Genomic DNA, 6603 nt, shown 5'->3' on the forward strand with positions numbered 1-6603 from the left:
GGGCCCTGCGGCCGCGCTGATGGGCGGCGAGTGGCCCGACCGAGTGGAGCCGATTCAATTATATTGCAGCACCAGAGACACCTCCTCGGCCGCCCGCCCGCCTCTCCAGCAGGCTAATTAAATTCCCTTCATGGAGGCGGAGCGGGAGTGGAGCTCACCCTCCCTGCGTCCGCCCACCCCCAGCTTCCCGCCTCCCCTCCCCAGCGCCGGGTGGGGGACCAGGGGGCCACTTAGAAATGTACAGTGGAGACTCCAGGCGTAGGCCATAGGGAGGGGGTTCCCAGATCGCGGGCAGGGATACCGCGACACCCCCACTGGATGAGGGGTTGGAGGCTGTGCTCCTTCCACGTGGTGGGCCGGGGGCCTGGTTGCAGTGTCCGTGTGAGATCCGAGGGCAGCATGCTGGCGGTGTGGGAGCACCTGCCGGGTTCCCAGCTGGGCGGTGGATGCCAGCCGGAGTTGAGTCGGTTTGGCTCTTACAAACTATCTTTTGTCTGCAAAGTGCGTTTAAAACACACTAAACCCCTGGTAACCGCTGCAGTGCCTTATCTGGGGCCTGAGGGGTAGGGGCCCACACAGGTTGGGGTTTGGAAACAAAAAGCGGGACCACCAAATGGAAAGAGAGCTCCTTTTGTAAAAGGCGCCTGAACAAAAGGCCCAGCCGCACTCCGGGTGGGAGCGTCCCCGCCTAAGCCGATTTCTAGGAGGCGGGGGACAAAGGGGTAGAGAGAAGGTCTTGGTGGGGCGCTTTCAAATGTGCCCCCTGGTTGGCCGCCTCGTCCTCTCCCCTGGGATTCTGTGCCCCCGTCCCCCGGCAGGGGTGGAAGGGGCACCCAGGTGAGCAGCCTTCCCCGGCTTCCCTCGGTGTTGCTTAAGCTTGGGGCACTTCAGCGTTGCTCACCCTGTGTTTACGGCCGCCTCCACCAGCAGGGACGGCAGAACCTGAGGCACAGGCTGTGCCTGACTCAGCCGCCACGCCACAGGTGAGGGGCCCAGGGCGCAGGCTCCAACGGCGGCGTGTGTCATCCCGGCCGCCGGCTGTGCAGGGAGCCGCCCCGCCCAGGTAGACTCGGGAGCGCTGGAAGAGGCCCTGGCTTGCGAGAACAGCGACCTCAGTGCTTCCTAAGACTTTCTGAGACAGCCAGCCCCGTGTGGGCAGCGTTCCTGATCTCCTGCGGGCCGGGTGCAAGGATGGCTTTTGTCACTCTGGCAGCAGCCACCAAAACCAGGAGGGGAAGCGGGGGAAGCTGGAGCCAACCACGGTTTTGATGCTTGGAGTTTTCTTTCCTGGAGCCTTGGGGGCGGTGCCGTGCCAGAGCTGGTGAGAGCCCGCCAGGGGCCTCTGGTGACCTAGGGTCAGCCCCGCCTTGGGAAGGGAGGTCAGGAAGTCCTGGTTCTAGGCACAGTGAGGCTGAGCTCAAAACAAGGAAGGCAACAAGCTGGCCACTGTGGCACAGGCCCTGAGCTCTTTGGGACGGTTTTTAGGATCCTGGAGTGTCAAGAGTTCAAAGGGACTTGTAGATCTCCAAACTCGGTGTTTTAAAACTGCTACTGACCAGGCCTTTCTAAGCCCAATTAAGCCACAGCGTCTGGGTTCCTGACCCGGGTCTGGGGGTTGTCAGAGCTCCCCACCTGATCCTAACGTACAGACTGGGGGCAAACTGGGGCCTGGGGCCGGGAGTAGGGCTGACACCACGCTCACAGCAGGAAGCCTCCTCTGATGGCCCCGTGAGCCCTCCCCTCCAGCAGTCACTTCCCTGTCTCTGGGGGAAGTTCAGGGGCTGCAGATCTGAGTGCCTTGTGGTTTCAGAGCAGAAGCCAAGCCTGCCTGTGGGCTCAGCATCGCCGGCCCAAGGAAGAGCCAAGTCTGCACAGCGCCACTCTGTGGCAGACCAGGGTCCTGCACCTCTGAGCTAGAGATCCCCCCTAGTCCCTGGAGTCCCAAATTCCCCTTGAGCCCCCTGGAGCAGGTACCCTCTGTCCTCCCTTGCTGTGAAGGAGGCAGACCCGGGGGACTTTGGGCTCAGAGCCCCGAGCTGAGGGGCAGGAGCTGGTGCCTCCCACTTTTCTGGAAGAGTGCGGGTAAGCTAGAGGCCTGGCTGCTACCTTTTTCCTGCCCTCAGGAACTCGCAGGGGCTTGTGGAGTTGGCTAGCAGGGCCGGTTTTTTCTGGCCCCATCTGAAGCCTTGGAATTCCCAGCCTGGGTTACTTGAAGTCCAAGGATCAAACCCCACGATCGGGCCGGGGTTGGATGGGAACCCTCTCTGGGTAGCATGTGAATTGCCTCTGTTGTGGCAACAGCAGGGTCCTCGAAAACCACAGGGTTTCCCCTCCCTTTCCTGGTGTGCTGGGAGAACTGTTTTTGAACCTGCAGAGATCCATGTTGCAGGTGACATTTCAGCTTGGTAGCTGTGCTGAAGCCTGGCCGGCTGGCTTTAATTCCTCCCCCCGTGGAGTCTCAGATCTCAGCGGCCTCACTGAGTGCGGTGTGGGATGCCGTGCTGCTGGCTTCACTTCCGCACGCTGGCCTTTCTCCCCCGGCTGAGGCCACAGCCTGGGAGGTGACGTTTCTGAGTGTCCCTGTCAATGAGAATTTATTGAGCTCCTCCTCTGAACCCAGCCGTGTGCTTGCTGCTGGGAGGTGTACAGACAGATAAAACAGGAGCGTGGCCAAAAGCAGCCCTTTGCACGCCTGCCAAACGCACACTCGGGGGCCTTTTAATCTTGCTTCTGCAGCTCTGATCCCCCACCAGCCTCTTCTCTCACGCCCTCAGCTCCAGCCAGACGAAACCACACGCCGTTCTCGCCACTCCTGCGTTTGGCCATGTCCCTGTCCTAGCATGGGCCGTCCTGTCTGCCTGGGATTCTCCCGTCCACTGCAAAGCCCACCTGTCCCTGAGGCCAGTCCACCTGCCCTTCCTGACCCGATGCCTCCCTCGCCTCCATACTCCCATGCCCATCCCGTGTCTGGAAACAGAAGTTCAGAGGGGAAGTGAGAGCTGCCCCCAGGAGGCTGGGGCGGAGCCCAGGCCTGGAGGAAGGAGCCATAGATGAGGGCAGGGCTGGTGCTGGAAAGGGCCTCTGCGTTTACCCTCACCTGCGCCTGCAAAGCATCTGTGGAAAGAAGGGGTTAGGCTGCACTGGAGGCTTTTGTGGGTCCCTGTAACTTGGGGTTTCTAGGGAGGCAGGTGGAGGAAGCAGGGAGCCTCCAGCCCAGGGGTCTCTCCTGGCTGTACTTCTGAATCACCTGGGGGGCTTTTCAAAGCACCCAGTGCCCAGGCTGTACTGCCAAGCAGTTCAGCCCAAACCTCGGGGGGACGAAGCCTGGGCATCCATGTTTAAACCCCCCAGGTGACTGCCATGTGCAGCTCAAGCTGAGACCCTGGCTCTGCTTTCTTCCAGAGCAGCTTCCTCGTCACCGGGGGGCCAGGGTGGGAACTTTTCAATGCTTGGCCCTCCTACTCCAGAAGGGCCTTCTGCTGGGGGGAGCGATGTGGGTAGGAATTCCGTTCCCTGGGAAGATGGGCTGATGCTGTTTAAGGAGACTTGGGGTCTGGTCTCGTTCCCACCTGGGAAGCCAGAGACCGCCTTGCTTGCCCTGGAATTGGATGGAGAACCCTGATGACTCAGAAATGGACATCTCCCCTCTACCCCACCTCCCCCGCAGGACGGGGCACCTCTCACCTGGCTGCTCTCTGGATGTCTGTGGGCCATGTGTTAACCCCAGGCAGAATCCTGAAGGTCATTCTTGCCTGGCCCAGGTGGGCTTTGAGCCCTTCTAGAGGGGCTTTCAATGCAGAGTCCCATTGCCATGGGTGGATTCGTGTTCGCCCGCATCTCTGGCCAGGCCTTCCAATTCTGGAACCGGTTCCTCCAGCTGGAGGACTTGACGTATCTGAGGAGGTGTGTGTTATCGTGGTTTTGGGATCGCTGGACTGAGGCGGCGTGAGGTGGGTTCATGCTAATGGTGATGTAGACCCTCCCACTTTAATCATCACATCCTCACCCCCACCCCAGTGTTCTCATCTGTAAGACGAGGATGCAGAGGCCCTCTAGCAGTTGAGGGTGAGGATGAGATGCTGTAATGCTTGCCACATGCCCCTGACGGGTAAATGACAGATGCGGGTGAGGGTTGAGAAGGCCTGGAGCGTGGGGTGAGTGCCTGGTGAGTGTCAGCTGTTACTGTGTTGATCGGTGCACCTGACGGTCCATATCTGCCTCTTGCTTAGCTTGTGTGACCTCGGGCACTTGTGTTCTGGGCCTCAGTCTTCTAATCTGTAGAATAGGAATGACAATGTCACCTGTATCCTGAGGCTGTTGAGGGTTGAAGGCTTTATTACCAGGTGCCCAGTGCAGCACCTGACACAGGCTCTGCAGAGCCTCGCGGCTACTCCTGTTGCTGCTGCTGCTGTGGTTTTTGTTTTAATTAGAGACAGGGTCTTGCTCTGTGGCCCAGGCTGGAGCGCAGTGGTGTAATCACAGCTTACGACAGCCTCAAACTCCTGGGCTCGAGTGATCCTGCTGCTGCAGCCTCCTGAGAAGTTGGAACCCCTGGTGCGTGCCACCACACCTGGTTAATTAGGAAATTTTTTTTTTGTGGAGACAGGGTGTCACTGTGTTGCCCAGAGTGGTCTCAAACTCCTGATCTTGGGTGATCCTTCCGTCTCAGCCTCCCAAAGTACTGGAGTTATAGGCGTGAGCCACTGTGTCCAGCTTGGCTTTAATTTACAAAGCTCCAAGGCTGTATTCCCCTACCCTCAACTCACTCCCTTGCAGTGTTGGGAGTGGCCCCTTTTCCCACCAAGACTGGAGCTGCTTTTTCTGCCCAAAGGCTCAAGGCACCACAGCAGACCCAGCCGACCCCTCTGCTGGGCTGTAGCAGCTGGAGGTTCTTTTCGGGAGCCTCAACGCCCCCTCAGGCTCACACGCACACCACTGCCCCCTTGGTGACTGGGACTCTGGGCCCAGGTGGCGGGAGGTGCTTCAAGAAACTGTCCCTCCCCCAGCCCTGCCCTTCCTGTGCTCGGATGGTGGGTCTGTGGCCGCAGGCAGCAATGAAGGGTATTGATCGCCCAGCTTTTGGTTGAGCAGTATTGATGTTGGACAGGTTAAGCCGTCCCAAAGGAAAATCTATGTGTCAAGCTGAGCACAAGACAGCTCGCCAGTGGGGGCCAGGGGACGGGGCACAGCCTTAGGGGCCTCTTCTGTGCTAATCCTGAGTCTTTTATCTTCTGGGTTGGGGGGCAAAGCCTGGGGGTGCCAAGCGATGCCCCACAGCCCCCAAGGGGGTCTGGAGGGATGGCAGGTGCCCTTACGTGGTGTGATCTGTGGGCAGATGGTATGCCGGCCAGGTCTTGATCCCACTTAAGGAGTTGTCTCTGGGATTTAGTAACCAGATGGGAAAGACTGTATTTCTGTATCCAGAGGTGCTTCAACTGTGCAGGCCTATGAGGGTCACGCTGTGGGCTGTGCGCCAGGCATGGTGGGGGGATATTCTCACTCCGGTGCGCTCCTCCTCCCCGGGGAGGGACTGACTTGCTGGGTAGGGTTTATCCCCATTTAGCCATCCACTGGAGAAGAAAGGGGCCCCGGGGACCCATATCCTGCCTGTAGTCACACAGCTGGTAATTGGTAGAGAAGTAGAAACTCACACCGTGAGGTTCCCACTCCAGCCTCCTCACCCAACTCCCACCCTGTCTCCGTTAGAGCCTGGAGAGAGGTGACCGGCTGCTTCAGAAGGCCCTGTTTAACCTGGGCTTCTTACGGGGTGCAGTGGCTCAAGCCTGTAATTCCAGCACTCTGGGAGGCTGAGGCAGGTGAATTGCTTGAGCGCTGAAGTTCAAGACCCCCCTCTACAAAAAAATTAAAAAGTAAAAAAAACAAGCCAGGCATGGTGGGACATGCCTGTGGTCCCAGCTACTCAGGAAGCTGGGCAGGGAGGATCACTGGAGCCCGGGAGCTCGAGGCTGCCTGCAATGAGCTGTGATCGCACCCCTGCACCCCAGCCTGGGTGACAGAGCAAGACTCCTGTCTCAACAACAACAAAAAAAACAAAATTAAACTGAGCTGCTTCACCCAGTCTCGGGATGTGAGTGGATTCTTCCAACTGAATTCCCAGTGTACATTTATCTTTGAGTGTATTTTTGTAATGTTTTTGCATTTGACATGTGGTATTTTTTCCATTCACTTAAATATACGAGGATCCACTAGACAGCCGATGCTATACTGGGTGTTGAAGACACAAAGTGGAATGCGGTTCAAGCAAAAATTCTCAGCCAGATGGGAGCATTGGAGAGACTTCCGCCTCCCAGAGGCTGCCATCCACGCGGTCGTCTCTGCCGCCCGTCAGGAGGGTGTGGTTAGTCACCCCGGAACAGATCAGAAAACAGGGTTTCGGAATCGGCCCTTGTGGAATGCCTGGGCCGAGCCCCACTCAGCCCTGCATCTCTGAGCTGTTGGGGAACCCGTTTAGATAGTCTCAGCCCTGGGTCTCTGTACTGTTCCCGGCCCTGGGTCTCCGCGCTGTTCCCGGCCCTGGGTCTCCGCGCTGTTCCCGGCCCTGGGTCTCCGCGCTGTTCCCGGCCCTGGGTCTCCGCACTGTTC

The 6603-nt window shown here is 58.7% G+C and overlaps 1 protein-coding gene across 3 annotated transcripts in view; it reads left to right on the top strand.

Annotated features, from left to right (window-relative positions):
* Window positions 1-6603, top strand: part of GSE1 (Gse1 coiled-coil protein) — a 320022-nt gene that overhangs the window by 259009 nt on the left and 54410 nt on the right. The window lies entirely within an intron of this gene.

This window comes from Mandrillus leucophaeus, unplaced genomic scaffold (genome assembly GCF_000951045.1).
Source record: "Mandrillus leucophaeus isolate KB7577 unplaced genomic scaffold, Mleu.le_1.0 Scaffold10, whole genome shotgun sequence".
Lineage (NCBI taxonomy): Eukaryota > Metazoa > Chordata > Mammalia > Primates > Cercopithecidae > Mandrillus > Mandrillus leucophaeus.